Genomic DNA, 25810 nt, shown 5'->3' with positions numbered 1-25810 from the left:
TTATTGACGATGAAACACAGAAATTGCATACGAATTTAATACAAAAGGCACAATGCCGACTTAAGTACAGGAGGACTGACACTCTAACTTTCTATGATTTGAACCTCTCCTGTGAGTCCAGTTTTATATGCCGATGCTTCACTTCAGGTTTACTGTATCCCTAGGACCTTCTTATTGACGATGAAACACAGAAATTGCATCCGAATTTAATACAAAAGGCACAATGCTGACTTAAGTACAAGAGGACTGACACTCTAACTTTCTGTGATTTGAACCACTCCTGTGAGTCCCGTGTTAGATTCCGATGCTTCACTTCAGGTTTACTGTATCCCTTGGACCTTCTTATAAACGATGAAACACAGAAATTACATCCGAATTTCATACAAAAGGCACAATGCCGACCTAAGTACAAGAGGACTGATACTCTAACTTTCTATGATTTGAACCTCTCCTGTGAGTCCAGTTTTAGATTCCGATTATTCACTTCAGGTTTACTGTATCCCTTGGACCTTCTTATTGACGATGAAACACAGAATTTGCATCCGAATTTAATACAAAAGGCACAATGCCGACCTAAGTACAAGAGGACTGATACTCTAACTTTCTATGGTTTGAACCTCTCCTGTGAGTCCAGTTTTACATTCCGATGATTCACTTCAGGTTTACTGTATCCCTTGGACCTTCTTATTGACGATGAAACACAGAATTTGCATCCGAATTTAATACAAAAGGCACAATGCTGACTTAAGTACAAGAGGACTGACACTCTAACTTTCTATGATTTGAACCTCTCCTGTGAGTCCAGTTTTCGATTCCGATGCTTCACTTCAGGTTAACTGTATCCCTTGGACCATCTTATTGACGATGAAACACAGAAATTGCATCCGAATTTAATACAAAAGGCACAATTCCGACTTAAGTACAAGAGGCCTGACACTCCAACTTTCTTTGATTAGAACCTCTCCTGTGATTCCAGTTTTAGATTCCGATGCTTCACTTCAGGTTTTCTGTATCCCTTGGACGTTCTTATTGGCGATGAAACACAGAAATTGCATCCGAATTTAATACAAAAGGCACAATGCTGACTTAAGTACAAGAGGACTGACACTCTAACTTTCTATGATTTGAACCTCACCTGTGAGTCCAGTTTAAGATTCCGATGCTTCACTTCAGGTTTACTGTATACCTTGGACCTTCTTATTGACGATGAAACACAGAAATTGCATCCGAATTTAATACAACAGGCACAATGCCGACTTAAGTACAAGAGGACTGACGCTATAACTTTCTATGATATGAATATCTCCTGTGAGTACAATTTTAGATTCCGTTGCTTCACTTCAGGTCTACAGCATCCCTTGGACCTTCTTATTGACGATGAAACACAGAAATTGCATCCGAATTTAATACAACAGGCACAATGCCGACTTAAGTACAAGAGGACTGACACTATAACTTTCTATGATTTGAGCCACTCCTGTGAGTCCAGTTTTCGATTCCGATGCTTCACTTCAGGTTTACTGTTTCCCTTGGACCTTCTTACTGCCGATGAAACACAGAAATTGCATCCGAATTTAATACAAAAGGCACAATGCCGACTTAAGTACAAGAGGACTGACACTTTAACTTTCTATGATTTGAACCTCACCTGTGAGTCCAGTTATGGATTTCGATGCTTCACTTCAGGTTTACTGAATCCCTTGGACCTTCTAATTGACGATGAAACACAGAAATTGCATCCGAATTTAATACAAAAGGCACAATGCTGACTTAAGTACAAGAGGACTGACACTCTAACTTTCTGTGATTTGAACCACTCCTGTGAGTCCCGTGTTAGATTCCGATGCTTCACTTCAGGTTTACTGTATCCCTTGGACCTTCTTGTAAACGATGAAACACAGAAATTACATCCGAATTTCATACAAAAGGCACAATGCCGACCTAAGTACAAGAGGACTGATACTCTAACTTTCTATGATTTGAACCTCTCCTGTGAGTCCAGTTTTAGATTCCGATGATTCACTTCAGGTTTACTGTATCCCTTGGACCTTCTTATTGACGATGAAACACAGAAATTGCATCCGAATTTAATACAAAATGCACAATGCCGACTTAAGTACAAGAGGACTGACACACTAACTTTCTACGATTTGAACCTCTCCTGTGAGTCCAGTTTCAGATTCCGATGCTTCACTTCTGGATTACTTTATCCCTTGGATCTTCTTATTGACGATGAAACACAGAAATTGCATACGAATTTAATACAAAAGGCACAATGCCGACTTAAGTACAGGAGGACTGACACTCTAACTTTCTATGATTTGAACCTCTCCTGTGAGTCCAGTTTTAGATTCCGATGCTTCACTTCAGGTTTACTGTATCCCATGGACCTTCTTATTGACGATGAAACACAGAAATTGCATACTAGTTTAATACAAAAGGCACAATGCCGACTTAAGTACAAGAGGACTGACACTCTAACTTTCTATGATTTGAACCTCTCCTGTGAGTCCAGTTTTAGATTCCGATGCTTCACTTCAGGTTTACTGTATTCCGTGGACCTTCTTATTGACGATGAAACACAGAAATTGCATTCGAATTTAATACAAAATGCACAATGCCGACTTAAGTACAAGAGGACTGACACTCTAAGTTTCTCTGATTTGAACCTCTCCTGTGATTCCGGTTTTAGATTCCGATGCTTCACTTCAGGTTTACTGTATCCCTTGGACCTTCTTATTGACGATGAAACACAGAAATTTCATCCGAATTTAATACAACAGGCACAATGCCGACTTAAGTACAAGAGGACTGACACTATAACTTTCTATGATTTGAGCCACTCCTGTGAGTCCAGTTTTCGATTCCGATGCTTCACTTCAGGTTTACTGTTTCCCTTGGACCTTCTTATTGACGATGAAACACAGAAATTGCATCCGAATTTAATACAAAAGGCACAATGCCGACTTAAGTACAAGAGGACTGACACTTTAACTTTCTATGATTTGAACCTCACCTGTGAGTCCAGTTATAGATTTCGATGCTTCACTTCAGGTTTACTGAATCCCTTGGACCTTCTTATTGACGATGAAACACAGAAATTGCATCCGAATTTAATACAAGATGCACAATGCCGACTTAAGTACAAGAGGACTGACACACTAACTTTCTACGATTTGAACCTCTCCTGTGAGTCCAGTTTTAGATTCCGATGCTTCACTTCAGGTTTACTGTATCCCTTGGATCTTCTTATTGACGATGAAACACAGAAATTGCATATGAGTTTAATACAAAAGGCACAATGCCGACTTAAGTACAAGAGGACTGACACTCTAACTTTCTCTGATTTGAACCTCTCCTGTGAGTCCAGTTTTAGATGCCGATGCTTCACTTCAGGTTTACTGTATCCCTAGGACCTTCTTATTGACGATGAAACACAGAAATTGCATCCGAATTTAATACAAAAGGCACAATGCTGACTTAAGTACAAGAGGACTGACACTCTAACTTTCTGTGATTTGAACCACTCCTGTGAGTCCCGTGTTAGATTCCGATGCTTCACTTCAGGTTTACTGAATCCCTTGGACCTTCTTATAAACGATGAAACACAGAAATTACATCCGAATTTCATACAAAAGGCACAATGCCGATCTAAGTACAAGAGGACTGATACTCTAACTTTCTATGATTTGAACCTCTCCTGTGAGTCCAGTTTTAGATTCCGATGATTCACTTCAGGTTTACTGTATCCCTTGGACCTTCTTATTGACGATGAAACACAGAATTTGCATCCGAATTTAATACAAAAGTCACAATGCCGACCTAAGTACAAGAGGACTGATACTCTAACTTTCTATGGTTTGAACCTCTCCTGTGAGTCCAGTTTTAGATTCCGATGATTCACTTCAGGTTTACTGTATCCCTTGGACCTTCTTATTGACGATGAAACACAGAATTTGCATCCGAATTTAATACAAAAGGCACAATGCCGACTTAAGTACAAGAGGACTGACACTCTAACTTTCTATGATTTGAACCTCTCCTGTGAGTCCAGTTTTCGATTCCGATGCTTCACTTCAGGTTAACTGTATCCCTTGGACCATCTTATTGAAGATGAAACACAGAAATTGCATCCGAATTTAATACAAAAGGCACAATTCCGACTTAAGTACAAGAGGCCTGACACTCCAACTTTCTTTGATTAGAACCTCTCCTGTGATTCCAGTTTTAGATTCCGATGCTTCACTTCAGGTTTTCTGTATCCCTTGGACGTTCTTATTGGCGATGAAACACAGAAATTGCATCCGAATTTAATACAAAAGGCACAATGCTGACTTAAGTACAAGAGGACTGACACTCTAACTTTCTATGATTTGAACCTCACCTGTGAGTCCAGTTTAAGATTCCGATGCTTCACTTCAGGTTTACTGTATACCTTGGACCTTCTTATTGACGATGAAACACAGAAATTGCATCCGAATTTAATACAACAGGCACAATGCCGACTTAAGTACAAGAGGACTGACACTATAACTTTCTATGATATGAATATCTCCTGTGAGTACAATTTTAGATTCCGATGCTTCACTTCAGGTCTACAGCATCCCTTGGACCTTCTTATTGACGATGAAACACAGAAATTGCATCCGAATTTAATACAACAGGCACAATGCCGACTTAAGTACAAGAGGACTGACACTATAACTTTCTATGATTTGAGCCACTCCTGTGAGTCCAGTTTTCGATTCCGATGCTTCACTTCAGGTTTACTGTTTCCCTTGGACCTTCTTATTGACGATGAAACACAGAAATTGCATCCGAATTTAATACAAAAGGCACAATGCCGACTTAAGTACAAGAGGACTGACACTCTAACTTTCTGTGATATGAATATCTCCTGTGAGTACAATTTTAGATTCCGATGCTTCACTTCAGGTTTACAGCATCCCTTGGACCTTCTTATTGACGATGAAACACAGTAATTGCATCCGAATTTAATACAACAGGCACAATGCCGACTTAAGTACAAGAGGACTGACACTATAACTTTCTATGATTTGAGCCACTCCTGTGAGTCCAGTTATAGATTCCGATGCTTCACTTCAGGTTTACTGTATCCCTTCGACCTTCTTATTGACGATGAAACACAGAATTTGCATCCGAATTTAATACGAAAGGCACAATGCCGACATAAGTACAAGGGGACTGACACTTTAACTTTCTATGATTTGAACCTCACCTGTGAGTCCAGATTTAGATTTCGATGCTTCACTTCAGGTTTACTGAATCCCTTGGCCCTTCTTATTGACGATGAAACACAGAAATTGCATCCGAATTTAATACAAAATGCACAATGCCGACTTAAGTACAAGTGGACTGACACACTAACTTTCTACGATTTGAACCTCTCCTGTGAGTCCAGTTTCAGATTCCGATGCTTCACTTCTGGTTTACTTTTTCCCTTGGATCTTCTAATTGACGATGAAACACAGAAATTGCATACGAATTTAATACAAAAGGCACAATGCCGACTTAAGTACAGGAGGACTGACACTCTAACTTTCTATGATTTGAACCTCTCCTGTGAGTCCAGTTTTATATGCCGATGCTTCACTTCAGGTTTACTGTATCCCTAGGACCTTCTTATTGACGATGAAACACAGAAATTGCATCCGAATTTAATACAAAAGGCACAATGCTGACTTAAGTACAAGAGGACTGACACTCTAACTTTCTGTGATTTGAACCACTCCTGTGAGTCTCGTGTTAGATTCCGATGCTTCACTTCAGGTTTACTGTATCCCTTGGACCTTCTTATAAACGATGAAACACAGAAATTACATCCGAATTTCATACAAAAGGCACAATGCCGACCTAAGTACAAGAGGACTGATACTCTAACTTTCTATGATTTGAACCTCTCCTGTGAGTCCAGTTTTAGATTCCGATTATTCACTTCAGGTTTACTGTATCCCTTGGACCTTCTTATTGACGATGAAACACAGAATTTGCATCCGAATTTAATACAAAAGGCACAATGCCGACCTAAGTACAAGAGGACTGATACTCTAACTTTCTATGGTTTGAACCTCTCCTGTGAGTCCAGTTTTAGATTCCGATGATTCACTTCAGGTTTACTGTATCCCTTGGACCTTCTTATTGACGATGAAACACAGAATTTGCATCCGAATTTAATACAAAAGGCACAATGCCGACTTAAGTACAAGAGGACTGACACTCTAACTTTCTATGATTTGAACCTCTCCTGTGAGTCCAGTTTTCGATTCCGATGCTTCACTTCAGGTTAACTGTATCCCTTGGACCATCTTATTGACGATGAAACACAGAAATTGCATCCGAATTTAATACAAAAGGCACAATTCCGACTTAAGTACAAGAGGCCTGACACTCCAACTTTCTTTGATTAGAACCTCTCCTGTGATTCCAGTTTTAGATTCCGATGCTTCACTTCAGGTTTTCTGTATCCCTTGGACGTTCTTATTGGCGATGAAACACAGAAATTGCATCCGAATTTAATACAAAAGGCACAATGCTGACTTAAGTACAAGAGGACTGACACTCTAACTTTCTATGATTTGAACCTCACCTGTGAGTCCAGTTTAAGATTCCGATGCTTCACTTCAGGTTTACTGTATACCTTGGACCTTCTTATTGACGATGAAACACAGAAATTGCATCCGAATTTAATACAACAGGCACAATGCCGACTTAAGTACAAGAGGACTGACGCTATAACTTTCTATGATATGAATATCTCCTGTGAGTACAATTTTAGATTCCGATGCTTCACTTCAGGTCTACAGCATCCCTTGGACCTTCTTATTGACGATGAAACACAGAAATTGCATCCGAATTTAATACAACAGGCACAATGCCGACTTAAGTACAAGAGGACTGACACTATAACTTTCTATGATTTGAGCCACTCCTGTGAGTCCAGTTTTCGATTCCGATGCTTCACTTCAGGTTTACTGTTTCCCTTGGACCTTCTTATTGCCGATGAAACACAGAAATTGCATCCGAATTTAATACAAAAGGCACAATGCCGACTTAAGTACAAGAGGACTGACACTTTAACTTTCTATGATTTGAACCTCACCTGTGAGTCCAGTTATAGATTTCGATGCTTCACTTCAGGTTTACTGAATCCCTTGGACCTTCTAATTGACGATGAAACACAGAAATTGCATCCGAATTTAATACAAAATGCACAATGCCGACTTAAGTACAAGAGGACTGACACACTAACTTTCTACGATTTGAACCTCTCCTGTGAGTCCAGTTTTAGATTCCGATGCTTCACTTCAGGTTTACTGTATCCCTTGGATCTTCTTATTGACGATGAAACACAGAAGTTGCATACGAGTTTAATACAAAAGGCACAATGCCGACTTAAGTACAAGAGGACTGACACTCTAACTTTCTATGATTTGAACCTCTCCTGTGAGTCCAGTTTTAGATGCCGATGCTTCACTTCAGGTTTACTGTATCCCTAGGACCTTCTTATTGATGATGAAACACAGAAATTGCATCCGAATTTAATACAAAAGGCACAATGCTGACTTAAGTACAAGAGGACTGACACTCTAACTTTCTGTGATTTGAACCACTCCTGTGAGTCCCGTGTTAGATTCCGATGCTTCACTTCAGGTTTACTGTATCCCTTGGACCTTCTTGTAAACGATGAAACACAGAAATTACATCCGAATTTCATACAAAAGGCACAATGCCGACCTAAGTACAAGAGGACTGATACTCTAACTTTCTATGATTTGAACCTCTCCTGTGAGTCCAGTTTTAGATTCCGATGATTCACTTCAGGTTTACTGTATCCCTTGGACCTTCTTATTGACGATGAAACACAGAATTTGCATCCGAATTTAATACAAAAGGCACAATGCCGACATAAGTACAAGAGGACTATCACTCTAACTTTCTATGATTTGAACCTCTCCTGTGAGCAAGTTTTCGATTCCGATGCTTCACTTCAGTGTTACTGTATCCCTTGGACCTTCTTATTGACGATGAAACACAGAAATTGCATCCGAATTCAATACAAAAGCACAATGCCGACTTAAGTACAAGAGGACTGACACTCTAACTTTCTATGATTTGAACCACTCCTGTGAGTCCAGTTTAAGATTCTGATGCTTCACTTCAGGTTTACTGTATCCCTTGGACCTTCTTATTGACGATGAAACACAGAAATTGCATCCGAATTTAATACAAAAGGCACAATACCGACTTAAGTACAAGAGGACTGACATTCTAACTTTCTATGATTTGAACCTCTCCTGTTAGTCCAGTTTTAGATTCCGATGCTTCACTTCAGGTTTACTGTATCCCTTGGACCTTCTTATTGACGATGAAACACAGAAATTGCATCCGAATTTAATACAAAAGGCACAATTCCGACTTAAGTACAAGAGGACTGACACTCCAACTTTCTTTGATTTGAACCTCTCCTGTGATTCCAGTTTTAGATTCCGATGCTTCACTTCAGGTTTTCTGTATCCTTTGGACCTTCTTATTGACGATGAAACACAGAAATTGCATCCGAATTTAATACAAAAGGCACAATGCTGACTTAAGTACAAGAGGACTGACACTCTAACTTTCTATGATTTGAACCTCACCTGTGAGTCCAGTTTAAGATTCCGATGCTTCACTTCAGGTTTACTGTATACCTTGGACCTTCTTATTGACGATGAAACACAGAAATTGCATCCGACTTTAATACAAAAGGCACAATGCCGACTTAAGTACAAGAGGACTGACACTCTAACTTTCTATGATATGAACATCCCCTGTGAGTACAATTTTATTTTCCGATGCTTCACTTCAGGTTTACAGCATCCCTTGGACCTTCTTATTGACGATGAAACACAGAAATTGCATCCGAATTTAATACAACAGGCACAATGCCGAGTTAAGTACAAGAGGACTGACACTATAACTGTCTATGATTTGAGCCACTCCTGTGAGTCCAGTTATAGATTCCGATGCTTCACTTCAGGTTTACTGTATCCCTTCGACCTTGTTATTGACGATGAAACACAGAAATTGCATCCGAATTTAATACAAAAGGCACAATGCCGACTTAAGTACAAGAGGACTGACACTCTAACTTTCTATGATTTGAACCTCTCCTGTGAGTCCAGTTTTCGATTCCGATGCTTCACTTCAGGTTAACTGTATCCCTTGGACCATCTTATTGACGATGAAACACAGAAATTGCTTCCGAATTTAATACAAAAGGAACAATTCCGACTTAAGTACAAGAGGCCTGACACTCCAACTTTCTTTGATTAGAACCTCTCCTGTGATTCCAGTTTTAGATTCCGATGCTTCACTTCAGGTTTTCTGTATCCCTTGGACGTTCTTATTGGCGATGAAACACAGAAATTGCATCCGAATTTAATACAAAAGGCACAATGCTGACTTAAGTACAAGAGGACTGACACTCTAACTTTCTATGATTTGAACCTCACCTGTGAGTCCAGTTTAAGATTCCGATGCTTCACTTCAGGTTTACTGTATACCTTGGACCTTCTTATTGACGATGAAACACAGAAATTGCATCCGAATTTAATACAACAGGCACAATGCCGACTTAAGTACAAGAGGACTGACACTATAACTTTCTATGATATGAATATCTCCTGTGAGTACAATTTTAGATTCCGATGCTTCACTTCAGGTCTACAGCATCCCTTGGACCTTCTTATTGACGATGAAACACAGAAATTGCATCCGAATTTAATACAACAGGCACAATGCCGACTTAAGTACAAGAGGACTGACACTATAACTTTCTATGATTTGAGCCACTCCTGTGAGTCCAGTTTTCGATTCCGATGCTTCACTTCAGGTTTACTGTTTCCCTTGGACCTTCTTATTGACGATGAAACACAGAAATTGCATCCGAATTTAATACAAAAGGCACAATGCCGACTTAAGTACAAGAGGACTGACACTCTAACTTTCTGTGATATGAATATCTCCTGTGAGTACAATTTTAGATTCCGATGCTTCACTTCAGGTTTACAGCTTCCCTTGGACCTTCTTATTGACGATGAAACACAGTAATTGCATCCGAATTTAATACAACAGGCACAATGCCGACTTAAGTACAAGAGGACTGACACTATAACTTTCTATGATTTGAGCCACTCCTGTGAGTCCAGTTATAGATTCCGATGCTTCACTTCAGGTTTACTGTATCCCTTCGACCTTCTTATTGACGATGAAACACAGAATTTGCATCCGAATTTAATACGAAAGGCACAATGCCGACATAAGTACAAGGGGACTGACACTTTAACTTTCTATGATTTGAACCTCACCTGTGAGTCCAGATTTAGATTTCGATGCTTCACTTCAGGTTTACTGAATCCCTTGGCCCTTCTTATTGACGATGAAACACAGAAATTGCATCCGAATTTAATACAAAATGCACAATGCCGACTTAAGTACAAGTGGACTGACACACTAACTTTCTACGATTTGAACCTCTCCTGTGAGTCCAGTTTCAGATTCCGATGCTTCACTTCTGGTTTACTTTATCCCTTGGATCTTCTTATTGACGATGAAACACAGAAATTGCATACGAATTTAATACAAAAGGCACAATGACGACTTAAGTACAGGAGGACTGACACTCTAACTTTCTATGATTTGAACCTCTCCTGTGAGTCCAGTTTTATATGCCGATGCTTCACTTCAGGTTTACTGTATCCCTAGGACCTTCTTATTGACGACGAAACACAGAAATTGCATCCGAATTTAATACAAAAGGCACAATGCTGACTTAAGTACAAGAGGACTGACACTCTAACTTTCTGTGATTTGAACCACTCCTGTGAGTCTCGTGTTAGATTCCGATGCTTCACTTCAGGTTTACTGTATCCCTTGGACCTTCTTATAAACGATGAAACACAGAAATTACATCCGAATTTCATACAAAAGGCACAATGCCGACCTAAGTACAAGAGGACTGATACTCTAACTTTCTATGATTTGAACCTCTCCTGTGAGTCCAGTTTTAGATTCCGATTATTCACTTCAGGTTTACTGTATCCCTTGGACCTTCTTATTGACGATGAAACACAGAATTTGCATCCGAATTTAATACAAAAGGCACAATGCCGACCTAAGTACAAGAGGACTGATACTCTAACTTTCTATGGTTTGAACCTCTCCTGTGAGTCCAGTTTTAGATTCCGATGATTCACTTCAGGTTTACTGTATCCCTTGGACCTTCTTATTGACGATGAAACACAGAATTTGCATCCGAATTTAATACAAAAGGCACAATGCCGACTTAAGTACAAGAGGACTGACACTCTAACTTTCTATGATTTGAACCTCTCCTGTGAGTCCAGTTTTCGATTCCGATGCTTCACTTCAGGTTAACTGTATCCCTTGGACCATCTTATTGACGATGAAACACAGAAATTGCATCCGAATTTAATACAAAAGGCACAATTCCGACTTAAGTACAAGAGGCCTGACACTCCAACTTTCTTTGATTAGAACCTCTCCTGTGATTCCAGTTTTAGATTCCGATGCTTCACTTCAGGTTTTCTGTATCCCTTGGACGTTCTTATTGGCGATGAAACACAGAAATTGCATCCGAATTTAATACAAAAGGCACAATGCTGACTTAAGTACAAGAGGACTGACACTCTAACTTTCTATGATTTGAACCTCACCTGTGAGTCCAGTTTAAGATTCCGATGCTTCACTTCAGGTTTACTGTATACCTTGGACCTTCTTATTGACGATGCAACACAGAAATTGCATCCGAATTTAATACAACAGGCACAATGCCGACTTAAGTACAAGAGGACTGACGCTATAACTTTCTATGATATGAATATCTCCTGTGAGTACAATTTTAGATTCCGATGCTTCACTTCAGGTCTACAGCATCCCTTGGACCTTCTTATTGACGATGAAACACAGAAATTGCATCCGAATTTAATACAACAGGCACAATGCCGACTTAAGTACAAGAGGACTGACACTATAACTTTCTATGATTTGAGCCACTCCTGTGAGTCCAGTTTTCGATTCCGATGCTTCACTTCAGGTTTACTGTTTCCCTTGGACCTTCTTATTGCCGATGAATTACAGAAATTGCATCCGAATTTAATACAAAAGGCACAATGCCGACTTAAGTACAAGAGGACTGACACTTTAACTTTCTATGATTTGAACCTCACCTGTGAGTCCAGTTATAGATTTCGATGCTTCACTTCAGGTTTACTGAATCCCTTGGACCTTCTAATTGACGATGAAACACAGAAATTGCATCCGAATTTAATACAAAATGCACAATGCCGACTTAAGTACAAGAGGACTGACACACTAACTTTCTACGATTTGAACCTCTCCTGTGAGTCCAGTTTTAGATTCCGATGCTTCACTTCAGGTTTACTGTATCCCTTGGATCTTCTTATTGACGATGAAACACAGAAGTTGCATACGAGTTTAATACAAAAGGCACAATGCCGACTTAAGTACAAGAGGACTGACACTCTAACTTTCTATGATTTGAACCTCTCCTGTGAGTCCAGTTTTAGATGCCGATGCTTCACTTCAGGTTTACTGTATCCCTAGGACCTTCTTATTGATGATGAAACACAGAAATTGCATCCGAATTTAATACAAAAGGCACAATGCTGACTTAAGTACAAGAGGACTGACACTCTAACTTTCTGTGATTTGAACCACTCCTGTGAGTCCCGTGTTAGATTCCGATGCTTCACTTCAGGTTTACTGTATCCCTTGGACCTTCTTGTAAACGATGAAACACAGAAATTACATCCGAATTTCATACAAAAGGCACAATGCCGACCTAAGTACAAGAGGACTGATACTCTAACTTTCTATGATTTGAACCTCTCCTGTGAGTCCAGTTTTAGATTCCGATGATTCACTTCAGGTTTACTGTATCCCTTGGACCTTCTTATTGACGATGAAACACAGAATTTGCATCCGAATTTAATACAAAAGGCACAATGCCGACATAAGTACAAGAGGACTATCACTCTAACTTTCTATGATTTGAACCTCTCCTGTGAGCAAGTTTTCGATTCCGATGCTTCACTTCAGTGTTACTGTATCCCTTGGACCTTCTTATTGACGATGAAACACAGAAATTGCATCCGAATTCAATACAAAAGCACAATGCCGACTTAAGTACAAGAGGACTGACACTCTAACTTTCTATGATTTGAACCACTCCTGTGAGTCCAGTTTAAGATTCTGATGCTTCACTTCAGGTTTACTGTATCCCTTGGACCTTCTTATTGACGATGAAACACAGAAATTGCATCCGAATTTAATACAAAAGGCACAATACCGACTTAAGTACAAGAGGACTGACATTCTAACTTTCTATGATTTGAACCTCTCCTGTTAGTCCAGTTTTAGATTCCGATGCTTCACTTCAGGTTTACTGTATCCCTTGGACCTTCTTATTGACGATGAAACACAGAAATTGCATCCGAATTTAATACAAAAGGCACAATTCCGACTTAAGTACAGGAGGACTGACACTCCAACTTTCTTTGATTTGAACCTCTCCTGTGATTCCAGTTTTAGATTCCGATGCTTCACTTCAGGTTTTCTGTATCCTTTGGACCTTCTTATTGACGATGAAACACAGAAATTGCATCCGAATTTAATACAAAAGGCACAATGCTGACTTATGTACAAGAGGACTGACACTCTAACTTTCTATGATTTGAACCTCACCTGTGAGTCCAGTTTAAGATTCCGATGCTTCACTTCAGGTTTACTGTATACCTTGGACCTTCTTATTGACGATGAAACACAGAAATTGCATCCGACTTTAATACAAAAGGCACAATGCCGACTTAAGTACAAGAGGACTGACACTCTAACTTTCTATGATATGAACATCCCCTGTGAGTACAATTTTAGGTTCCGATGCTTCACTTCAGGTTTACAGCATCCCTTGGACCTTCTTATTGACGATGAAACACAGAAATTGCATCCGAATTTAATACAACAGGCACAATGCCGAGTTAAGTACAAGAGGACTGACACTATAACTGTCTATGATTTGAGCCACTCCTGTGAGTCCAGTTATAGATTCCGATGCTTCACTTCAGGTTTACTGTATCCCTTCGACCTTGTTATTGACGATGAAACACAGAAATTGCATCCGAATTTAATACAAAAGGCACAATGCCGACTTAAGTACAAGAGGACCGACACTCTAAGTTTCTCTGATTTGAACCTCTCCTGTGAATCCAGTTTTAGGTTCCGATGCTTCACTTCAGGTTTACTGTATCCCTTGGACCTTCTTATTGACGATGAAACACAGAAATTGCATCCGAATTTAATACAAAAGGCACAATGCCGACTTAAGTACAAGAGGACTGACACTCTAACATTCTATGATATGAACAACTCCTGTGAGTACAATTTTAGATTCCGATGCTTCACTTCAGGTTTACAGCATCCCTTGGACCTTCTTATTGACGATGAAACACAGAAATTGCATCCGAATTTAATACAACAGGCACAATGCTGACTTAAGTACAAGAGGACTGACACTCTAACTTTCTATGATTTGAACCTCTCCTGTGAGTCCAGTTTTAGATTCCGATGCTTCACTTCAGGTTTACTGTATCCCTTGGATCTTCTTATTGACGATGAAACACAGAAGTTGCATACGAGTTTAATACAAAAGGCACAATGCCGACTTAAGTACAAGAGGACTGACGCTCTAACTTTCTATGATTTGAACCTCTCCTGTGAGTCCAGTTTTAGATGCCGATGCTTCACTTCAGGTTTACTGTATCCCTAGGACCTTCTTATTGATGATGAAACACAGAAATTGCATCCGAATTTAATACAAAAGGCACAATGCTGACTTAAGTACAAGAGGACTGACACTCTAACTTTCTGTGATTTGAACCACTCCTGTGAGTCCCGTGTTAGATTCCGATGCTTCACTTCAGGTTTACTGTATCCCTTGGACCTTCTTATAAACGATGAAACACAGAAATTACATCCGAATTTCATACAAAAGGCACAATGCCGACCTAAGTACAAGAGGACTGATACTCTAACTTTCTATGATTTGAACCTCTCCTGTGAGTCCAGTTTTAGATTCCGATGATTCACTTCAGGTTTACTGTATCCCTTGGACCTTCTTATTGACGATGAAACACAGAATTTGCATCCGAATTTAATACAAAAAGCACAATGCCGACCTAAGTACAAGAGGACTGATACTCTAACTCTCTATGGTTTGAACCTCTCCTGTGAGTCCAGTTTTAGATTCCGATGATTCACTTCAGGTTTACTGTATCCCTTGGACCTTCTTATTGACGATGAAACACAGAATTTGCATCCGAATTTAATACAAAAGGCACAATGCCGACTTAAGTACAAGAGGACTGACACTCTAACTTTCTATGATTTGAACCTCTCCTGTGAGTCCAGTTTTCGATTCCGATGCTTCACTTCAGGTTAACTGTATCCCTTGGACCATCTTATTGACGATGAAACACAGAAATTGCATCCGAATTTAATACAAAAGGCACATTTCCGACTTAAGTACAAGAGGCCTGACACTCCAACTTTCTTTGATTAGAACCTCTCCTGTGATTCCAGTTTTAGATTCCGATGCTTCACTTCAGGTTTTCTGTATCCCTTGGACGTTCTTATTGGCGATGAAACACAGAAATTGCATCCGAATTTAATACAAAAGGCACAATGCTGACTTAAGTACAAGAGGACTGACACTCTAACTTTCTATGATTTGAACCTCACCTGTGAGTCCAGTTTAAGATTCCGATGCTTCACTTCAGGTTTACTGTATACCTTGGACCTTCTTATTGACGATGAAACACAGAAATTGCATCCGACTTTAATACAAAAGGCACAATGCCGACTTAAGTACAAGAGGACTGACACTCTAACTTTCTATGATATGAACATCCCCTGTGAGTACAATTTTAGATTCCGATGCTTCACTTCAGGTTTACAGCATCCCTTGGACCTTCTTATTGACGATGAAACACAGAAATTGCATCCGAATTTAATACAACAGGCACAATGCCGAGTTAAGTACAAGAGGACTGACACTATAACTGTCTATGATTTGAGCCACTCCTGTGAGTCCAGTTATAGATTCCGATGCTTCACTTCAGGTTTACTGTATCCCTTCGACCTTGTTATTGACGATGAAACACAGAAATTGCATCCGAATTTAATACAAAAGGCACAATGCCGACTTAAGTACAAGAGGACCGACACTCTAAGTTTCTCTGATTTGAACCTCTCCTGTGAATCCAGTTTTAGGTTCCGATGCTTCACTTCAGGTTTACTGTATCCCTTGGACCTTCTTATTGACGATGAAACACAGAAATTGCATCCGAATTTAATACAAAAGGCACAATGCCGACTTAAGTACAAGAGGACTGACACTCTAACATTCTATGATATGAACAACTCCTGTGAGTACAATTTTAGATTCCGATGCTTCACTTCAGGTTTACAGAATCCCTTGGACCTTCTTATTGACGATGAAACACAGAAATTGCATCCGAATTTAATACAACAGGCACAATGCTGACTTAAGTACAAGAGGACTGACACTCTAACTTTCTATGATTTGAACCTCTCCTGTGAGTCCAGTTTTAGATTCCGATGCTTCACTTCAGGTTTACTGTATCCCTTGGACCTTCTTATTGACGATGAAACACAGAAAATGCATCCGAATTTAATACAAAAGGCACAATGCCGACATAAGTACAAGAGGACTGACACTCTATCTTTCTATGATTTGAACCTCTCCTGTGAGTCCAGTTTTAGATGCCGATGCTTCACTTCAGGTTTACGGTATCCTTCGGACCTTCTTATTGACGATGAAACACAGAAATTGCATCCGAATTTAATACAAAAGGCACAATGCCGACATAAGTACAAGAGGACTAACACTCTAACTTTCTATGATTTGAACCTCTCCTGTGAGTCCAGTTTTCGATTCCGATGCTTCACTTCAGTGTTACTGTATCCCTTGGACCTTCTTATTGACGATGAAACACAGAAATTGCATCCGAATTCAATACAAAAGCACAATGCCGACTTAAGTACAAGAGGACTGACACTCTAACTTCCTATGATTTGAACCACTCCTGTGAGTCCAGTTTAAGATTCCGATGCTTCACTTCAGGTTTAATGTATCCCTTGGACCTTCTTATTGACGATGAAACACAGAAATTGCATCCGAATTTAATACAAAAGGCACAATACCGACTTAAGTACAAGAGGACTGACATTCTAACTTTCTATGAATTGAACCTCTCCTGTTAGTCCAGTTTTAGATTCCGATGCTTCACTTCAGGTTTACTGTATCCCTTGGACCATCTTATTGACGATGAAACACAGAAATTGCATCCGAATTTAATACAAAAGGCACATTTCCGACTTAAGTACAAGAGGCCTGACACTCCAACTTTCTTTGATTAGAACCTCTCCTGTGATTCCAGTTTTAGATTCCGATGCTTCACTTCAGGTTTTCTGTATCCCTTGGACGTTCTTATTGGCGATGAAACACAGAAATTGCATCCGAATTTAATACAAAAGGCACAATGCTGACTTAAGTACAAGAGGACTGACACTCTAACTTTCTATGATTTGAACCTCACCTGTGAGTCCAGTTTAAGATTCCGATGCTTCACTTCAGGTTTACTGTATACCTTGGACCTTCTTATTGACGATGAAACACAGAAATTGCATCCGACTTTAATACAAAAGGCACAATGCCGACTTAAGTACAAGAGGACTGACACTCTAACTTTCTATGATATGAACATCCCCTGTGAGTACAATTTTAGATTCCGATGCTTCACTTCAGGTTTACAGCATCCCTTGGACCTTCTTATTGACGATGAAACACAGAAATTGCATCCGAATTTAATACAAAAGGCACAATGCCGACTTAAGTACAAGAGGACTGACACTCTCACTTTCTATGATATGAACATCCCCTGTGAGTACAATTTTAGATTCCGATGCTTCACTTCAAGTTTAGAGCATCCCTTGGACCTTCTTATTGACGATGAAACACAGAAATTGCATCCGAATTTAATACAAAAGGCACAATGCCGACTTAAGTACAAGAGGACTGACACTCTAACATTCTATGATATGAACAACTCCTGTGAGTACAATTTTAGATTCCGATGCTTCACTTCAGGTTTACAGCATCCCTTGGACCTTCTTATTGACGATGAAACACAGAAATTGCATCCGAATTTAATACAACAGGCACAATGCTGACTTAAGTACAAGAGGACTGACACTCTAACTTTCTATGATTTGAACCTCTCCTGTGAGTCCAGTTTTAGATTCCGATGCTTCACTTCAGGTTTACTGTATCCCTTGGACCTTCTTATTGACGATGAAACACAGAAATTGCATCCGAATTTAATACAAAAGGCACAATGCCGACTTAAGTACAAGAGGACTGACACTCTATCTTTCTATGATTTGAACCTCTCCTGTGAGTCCAGTTTTAGATGCCGATGCTTCACTTCAGGTTTACTGTATCCCTCGGACCTTCTTATTGACGATGAAACACAGATATTGCATCCGAATTTAATACAAAAGGCACAATGCCGACATAAGTACAAGAGGACTAACACTCTAACTTTCTATGATTTGAACCTCTCCTGTGAGTCCAGTTTTCGATTCCGATGCTTCACTTCAGTGTTACTGTATCCCTTGGACCTTCTTATTCACGATGAAACACAGAAATTGCATCCGAATTCAATACAAAAGCACAATGCCGACTTAAGTACAAGAGGACTGACACTCTAACTTTCTATGATTTGAACCACTCCTGTGAGTCCAGTTTAAGATTCCGATGCTTCACTTCAGGTTTACTGTATCCCTTGGACCTTCTTATTGACGATGAAACACAGAAATTGCATCCGAATTTAATACAAAAGGCACAATACCGACTTAAGTACAAGAGGACTGACATTCTAACTTTCTATGATTTGAACCTCTCCTGTTAGTCCAGTTTTAGATTCCGATGCTTCACTTCAGGTTTACTGTATCCCTTGGACCTTCTTATTGACGATGAAACACAGAAATTGCATCCGAATTTAATACAAAAGGCACAATGCCGACATAAGTACAAGAGGACTAACACTCTAACTTTCTATGATTTGAACCTCTCCTGTGAGTCCAGTTTTCGATTCCGATGCTTCACTTCAGTGTTACTGTATCCCTTGGACCTTCTTATTGACGATGAAACACAGAAATTGCATCCGAATTCAATACAAAAGCACAATGCCGACTTAAGTACAAGAGGACTGACACTCTAACTTTCTATGATTTGAACCACTCCTGTGAGTCCAGTTTAAGATTCCGATGCTTCACTTCAGGTTTACTGTATCCCTTGGACCTTCTTATTGACGATGAAACACAGAAATTGCATCCGAATTTAATACAAAAGGCACAATACCGACTTAAGTACAAGAGGACTGGCATTCTAACTTTCTATGAATTGAACCTCTCCTGTTAGTCCAGTTTTAGATTCCGATGCTTCACTTCAGGTTTACTGTATCCCTTGGACCATCTTATTGACGATGAAACACAGAAATTGCATCCGAATTTAATACAAAAGGCACATTTCCGACTTAAGTACAAGAGGCCTGACACTCCAACTTTCTTTGATTAGAACCTCTCCTGTGATTCCAGTTTTAGATTCCGATGCTTCACTTCAGGTTTTCTGTATCCCTTGGACGTTCTTATTGGCGATGAAACACAGAAATTGCATCCGAATTTAATACAAAAGGCACAATGCTGACTTAAGTACAAGAGGACTGACACTCTAACTTTCTATGATTTGAACCTCACCTGTGAGTCCAGTTTAAGATTCCGATGCTTCACTTCAGGTTTACTGTATACCTTGGACCTTCTTATTGACGATGAAACACAGAAATTGCATCCGACTTTAATACAAAAGGCACAATGCCGACTTAAGTACAAGACGACTGACACTCTAACTTTCTATGATATGAACATCCCCTGTGAGTACAATTTTAGATTCCGATGCTTCACTTCAGGTTTACAGCATCCCTTGGACCTTCTTATTGACGATGAAACACAGAAATTGCATCCGAATTTAATACAACAGGCACAATGACGAGTTAAGTACAAGAGGACTGACACTATAACTCTCTATGATTTGAGCCACTCCTGTGAGTCCAGTTATAGATTCCGATGCTTCACTTCAGGTTTACTGTATCCCTTCGACCTTGTTATTGACGATGAAACACAGAAATTGCATCCGAATTTAATACAAAAGGCACAATGCCGACTTAAGTACAAGAGGACCGACACTCTAAGTTTCTCTGATTTGAACCTCTCCTGTGAATCCAGTTTTAGGTTCCGATGCTTCACTTCAGGTTTACTGTATCCCTTGGACCTTCTTATTGACGATGAAACACAGAAATTGCATCCGAATTTAATGCAAAAGGCACAATGCCGACTTAAGTACAAGAGGACTGACACTCTAACATTCTATGATATGAACAACTCCTGTGAGTACAATTTTAGATTCCGATGCTTCACTTCAGGTTTACAGCATCCCTTGGACCTTCTTATTGACGATGAAACACAGAAATTGCATCCGAATTTAATACAACAGGCACAATGCTGACTTAAGTACAAGAGGACTGACACTCTAACTTTCTATGATTTGAACCTCTCCTGTGAGTCCAGTTTTAGATTCCGATGCTTCACTTCAGGTTTACTGTATCCCTTGGACCTTCTTATTGACGATGAAACACAGAAATTGCATCCGAATTTAATACAAAAGGCACAATGCCGACATAAGTACAAGAGGACTAACACTCTAACTTTCTATGATTTGAACCTCTCCTGTGAGTCCAGTTTTCGATTCCGATGCTTCACTTCAGTGTTACTGTATCCCTTGGACCTTCTTATTAACGATGAAACACAGAAATTGCATCCGAATTCAATACAAAAGCACAATGCCGACTTAAGTACAAGAGGACTGACACTCTAACTTTCTATGATTTGAACCACTCCTGTGAGTCCAGTTTAAGATTCCGATGCTTCACTTCAGGTTTACTGTATCCCTTGGACCTTCTTATTGACGATGAAACACAGAAATTGCATCCGAATTTAATACAAAAGGCACAATACCGACTTAAGTACAAGAGGACTGACATTCTAACTTTCTATGATTTGAACCTCTCCTGTTAGTCCAGTTTTAGATTCCGATGCTTCACTTCAGGTTCACTGTATCCCTTGGACCTTCTTATTGACGATGAAACACAGAAATTGCATCCGAATTTAATACAAAAGGCACAATTCCGACTTAAGTACAAGAGGACTGACACTCCAACTTTCTTTGATTTGAACCTCTCCTGTGATTCCAGTTTTAGATTCCGATGCTTCACTTCAAGTTTTCTGTATCCTTTGGACCTTCTTATTGACGATGAAACACAGAAATTGCATCCGAATTTAATACAAAAGGCACAATGCTGACTTAAGTACAAGAGGACTGACACTCTAACTTTCTATGATTTGAACCTCACCTGTGAGTCCAGTTTAAGATTCCGATGCTTCACTTCAGGTTTACTGTATACCTTGGACCTTCTTATTGACGATGAAACACAGAAATTGCATCCAAATTTAATACAAAAGGCACAATGCCGACTTAAGTACAAGAGGACTGACACTCTCACTTTCTATGATATGAACATCCCCTGTGAGTACAATTTTAGATTCCGATGCTTCACTTCAGGTTTACAGCATCCCTTGGACCTTCTTATTAACGATGAAACACAGATATTGCATCCGAATTTAATACAACAGGCACAATGCCGACTAAAGTACAAGAGGACTGACACTATAACATTCTATGATTTGAGCCACTCCTGTGAGTCCAGTTATAGATTCCGATGCTTCACTTAAGGTTTACTGTATCCCATCGACCTTCTTATTGACGATGAAACACAGAAATTGCATCCGAATTTAATACAAAAGGCACAATGCCGACTTAAGTACAAGAGGACCGACACTCTAAGTTTCCTTGATTTGAACCTCTCCTGTGAATCCAGTTTTAGGTTCCGATGCTTCACTTCAGGTTTACTGTATCCCTTGGACCTTCTTATTGACGATGAAACACAGAAATTGCATCCGAATTTAATACAAAAGGCACAATGCCGACTTAAGTACAAGAGGACTGACACTCTAACATTCTATGATATGAACAACTCCTGTGAGTACAATTTTAGATTCCGATGCTTCACTTCAGGTTTACAGCATCCCTTGGACCTTCTTATTGACGATGAAACACAGAAATTGCATCCGAATTTAATACAACAGGCACAATGCTGACTTAGGTACAAGAGGACTGACACTCTAACTTTCTATGATTTGAACCTCTCCTGTGAGTCCAGTTTTAGATTCCGATGCTTCACTTCAGGTTTACTGTATCCCTTGGACCTTCTTATTGACGATGAAACACAGAAATTGCATCCGAATTTAATACAAAAGGCACAATGCCGACTTAAGTACAAGAGGACTGACACTCTATCTTTCTATGATTTGAACCTCTCCTGTGAGTCCAGTTTTAGAAGCCGATGCTTCACTTCAGGTTTACTGTATCCCTCGGACCTTCTTATTGACGATGAAACACAGATATTGCATCCGAATTTAATACAAAAGGCACAATGCCGACATAAGTACAAGAGGACTAACACTCTAACTTTCTATGACTTGAACCTCTCCTGTGAGTCCAGTTTTCGATTCCGATGCTTCACTTCAGTGTTACTGTATCCCTTGGACCTTCTTATTCACGATGAAACACAGAAATTGCATCCGAATTCAATACAAAAGCACAATGCCGACTTAAGTACAAGAGGACTGACACTCTAACTTTCTATGATTTGAACCACTCCTGTGAGTCCAGTTTAAGATTCCGATGCTTCACTTCAGGTTTATTGTATCCCTTGGACCTTCTTATTGACGATGAAACACAGAAATTGCATCCGAATTTAATACAAAAGGCACAATACCGACTTAAGTACAAGAGGACTGACATTCTAACTTTCTATGATTTGAACCTCTCCTGTTAGTCCAGTTTTAGATTCCGATGCTTCACTTCAGGTTTACTGTATCCCTTGGACCTTCTTATTGACGATGAAACACAGAAATTGCATCCGAATTTAATACAAAAGGCACAATTCCGACTTAAGTACAAGAGGACTGACACTCCAACTTTCTTTGATTTGAACCTCTCCTGTGATTCCAGTTTTAGATTCCGATGCTTCACTTCAGGTTTTCTGTATCCTTTGGACCTTCTTATTGACGATGAAACACGGAAATTGCATCCGAATTTAATACAAAAGGCACAATGCTGACTTAAGTACAAGAGGACTGACACTCTAACTTTCTGTGATTTGAACCTAACCTGTGAGTCCAGTTTAAGGTTCCGATGCTTCACTTCAGGTTTACTGTATACCTTGGACCTTCTTATTGACGATGAAACACAGAAATTGCATCCAAATTTAATACAAAAGGCACAATGCCGACTTAAGTACAAGAGGACTGACACTCTCACTTTCTATGATATGAACATCCCCTGTGAGTACAATTTTAGATTCCGATGCTTCACTTCAGGTTTACAGCATCCCTTGGACCTTCTTATTGACGATGAAACACAGATATTGCATCCGAATTTAATACAACAGGCACAATGCCGACTAAAGTACAAGAGGACTGACACTGTAACATTCTATGATTTGAGCCACTCCTGTGAGTCCAGTTATAGATTCCGATGCTTCACTTAAGGTTTACTGTATCCCATCGACCTTCTTATTGACGATGAAACACAGAATTTGCATCCGAATTTAATACGAAAGGCACAATGCCGACTTAAGTACAAGAGGACTGACACTTTAACTTTCTATGATTTGAACCTCACTTGTGAGTCCAGTTTCAGATTTCGATGCTTCACTTCAGGTTTACTGAATCCCTTGGACCTTCTTATTGACGATGAAACACAGAAATTGCATCCGAATTTAATACAAAATGCACAATGCCGACTTAAGTACAAGCGGACTGACACACTAACATTCTACGATTTGAACCTCTCCTGTGAGTCCAGTTTCAGATTCCGATGCTTCACTTCTGGTTTACTGTATCCCTTGGATCTTCTTATTGACGATGAAACACAGAAATTGCATACGAATTTAATACAAAAGGCACAATGCCGACTTAAGTACAAGAGGACTGACACTCTAACTTTCTATGATTTGAACCTCTCCTGTGAGTCCAGTTTTAGATTCCGATGCTTCACTTCAGGTTTACTGTATCCGTTGGACCTTCTTATTGACGATGAAACACAGAAATTCAATCCGAATTTAATACAACAGGCACAATGCCGACTTAAGTACAAGAGGACTGACACTATAACTTTCTATGATTTGAGCCACTCCTGTGAGTCCAGTTTTCGATTCCGATGCTTCACTTCAGGTTTACTGTATCCCTTCGACCTTCTTATTGACGATGAAACACAGAAATAGCATCCGAATTTAATACAAAAGGCACAATGCCGACTTAAGTACAGGAGGACTGACACTTTAACTTTCTATGATTTGAACCTCACCTGTGAGTCCAGTTATAGATTTCGATGCTTCACTTCAGGTTTACTGTATCCGTTGGACCTTCTTATTGACGATGAAACACAGAAATTCAATCCGAATTTAATACAACAGGCACAATGCCGACTTAAGTACAAGAGGACTGACACTCTAACTTTCTATTATTTGAACCTCTCCTGTGAGTCCAGTTTTAGATTCCGAGGCTTCACCTCAGATTTACTGTATCCCTTGGGCCTTCTTATTGACGATGAAACACAGAAATTGCATCCGTATTTAATACAAAAGGCACAATGCTGACTTAAATACAAGAGGACTGACACTCTAACTCTCTGTGATTTGAACCACTCCTGTGAGTCCCGTGTTAGATGCCGATGCTTCACTTCAGGTTTACTGTATCCCTGGGACCTTCTTATAAACGATGAAACACAGAAATTACATCCGAATTTAATACAAAAGGCACAATGCCGACCTAAGTACAAAAGGACTGATACTCTAATGTTCTATGATTTCAACCTCTCCTGTGAGTCCAGTTTTAGATTCCGATGCTTCACTTCAGGTTTACTGTATCCCTTGGACCTTCTTATTGACGATGAAACACAGAATTTGCATCGGAATTTAATACAAAAGGCACAATGCCGACTTAAGTACAAGAGGATTGACACTCTAACTTTCTATGATTTGAACCTCTCCTGTGAGTCCAGTTTTCGATTCCGATGCTTCACTTCAGGTTTACTGTATCCCTTGGACCTTCTTATTGACGATGAAACACAGGAATTGCATCCGAATTTAATACAAAAGGCACAATTCGGACTTAAGTACAAGAGGACTGACACTCCAACTTTCTTTGATTTGAACCTCTCCTGTGATTCCAGTTTAGATTCCGATGCTTCACTTCAGGTTTTCTGTATCCTTTGGACCTTCTTATTGACGATGAAACACAGAAATTGCATCCGAATTTAATACAAAAGGCACAATGCTGACTTAAGTACAAGAGGACTGACATTCTAACTTTCTATGATTTGAACCTCACCTGTGAGTCCAGTTTAAGATTCCGATGCTTCACTTCAGGTTTACTGTATACCTTGGACCTT

Source organism: Schistocerca americana, unplaced genomic scaffold (assembly GCF_021461395.2).
Source record: "Schistocerca americana isolate TAMUIC-IGC-003095 unplaced genomic scaffold, iqSchAmer2.1 HiC_scaffold_91, whole genome shotgun sequence".
NCBI classification, from domain to species: domain Eukaryota; kingdom Metazoa; phylum Arthropoda; class Insecta; order Orthoptera; family Acrididae; genus Schistocerca; species Schistocerca americana.
The sequence above is the reverse complement of the archived record's forward strand: the minus strand, read 5'-3'. Positions refer to the sequence as shown.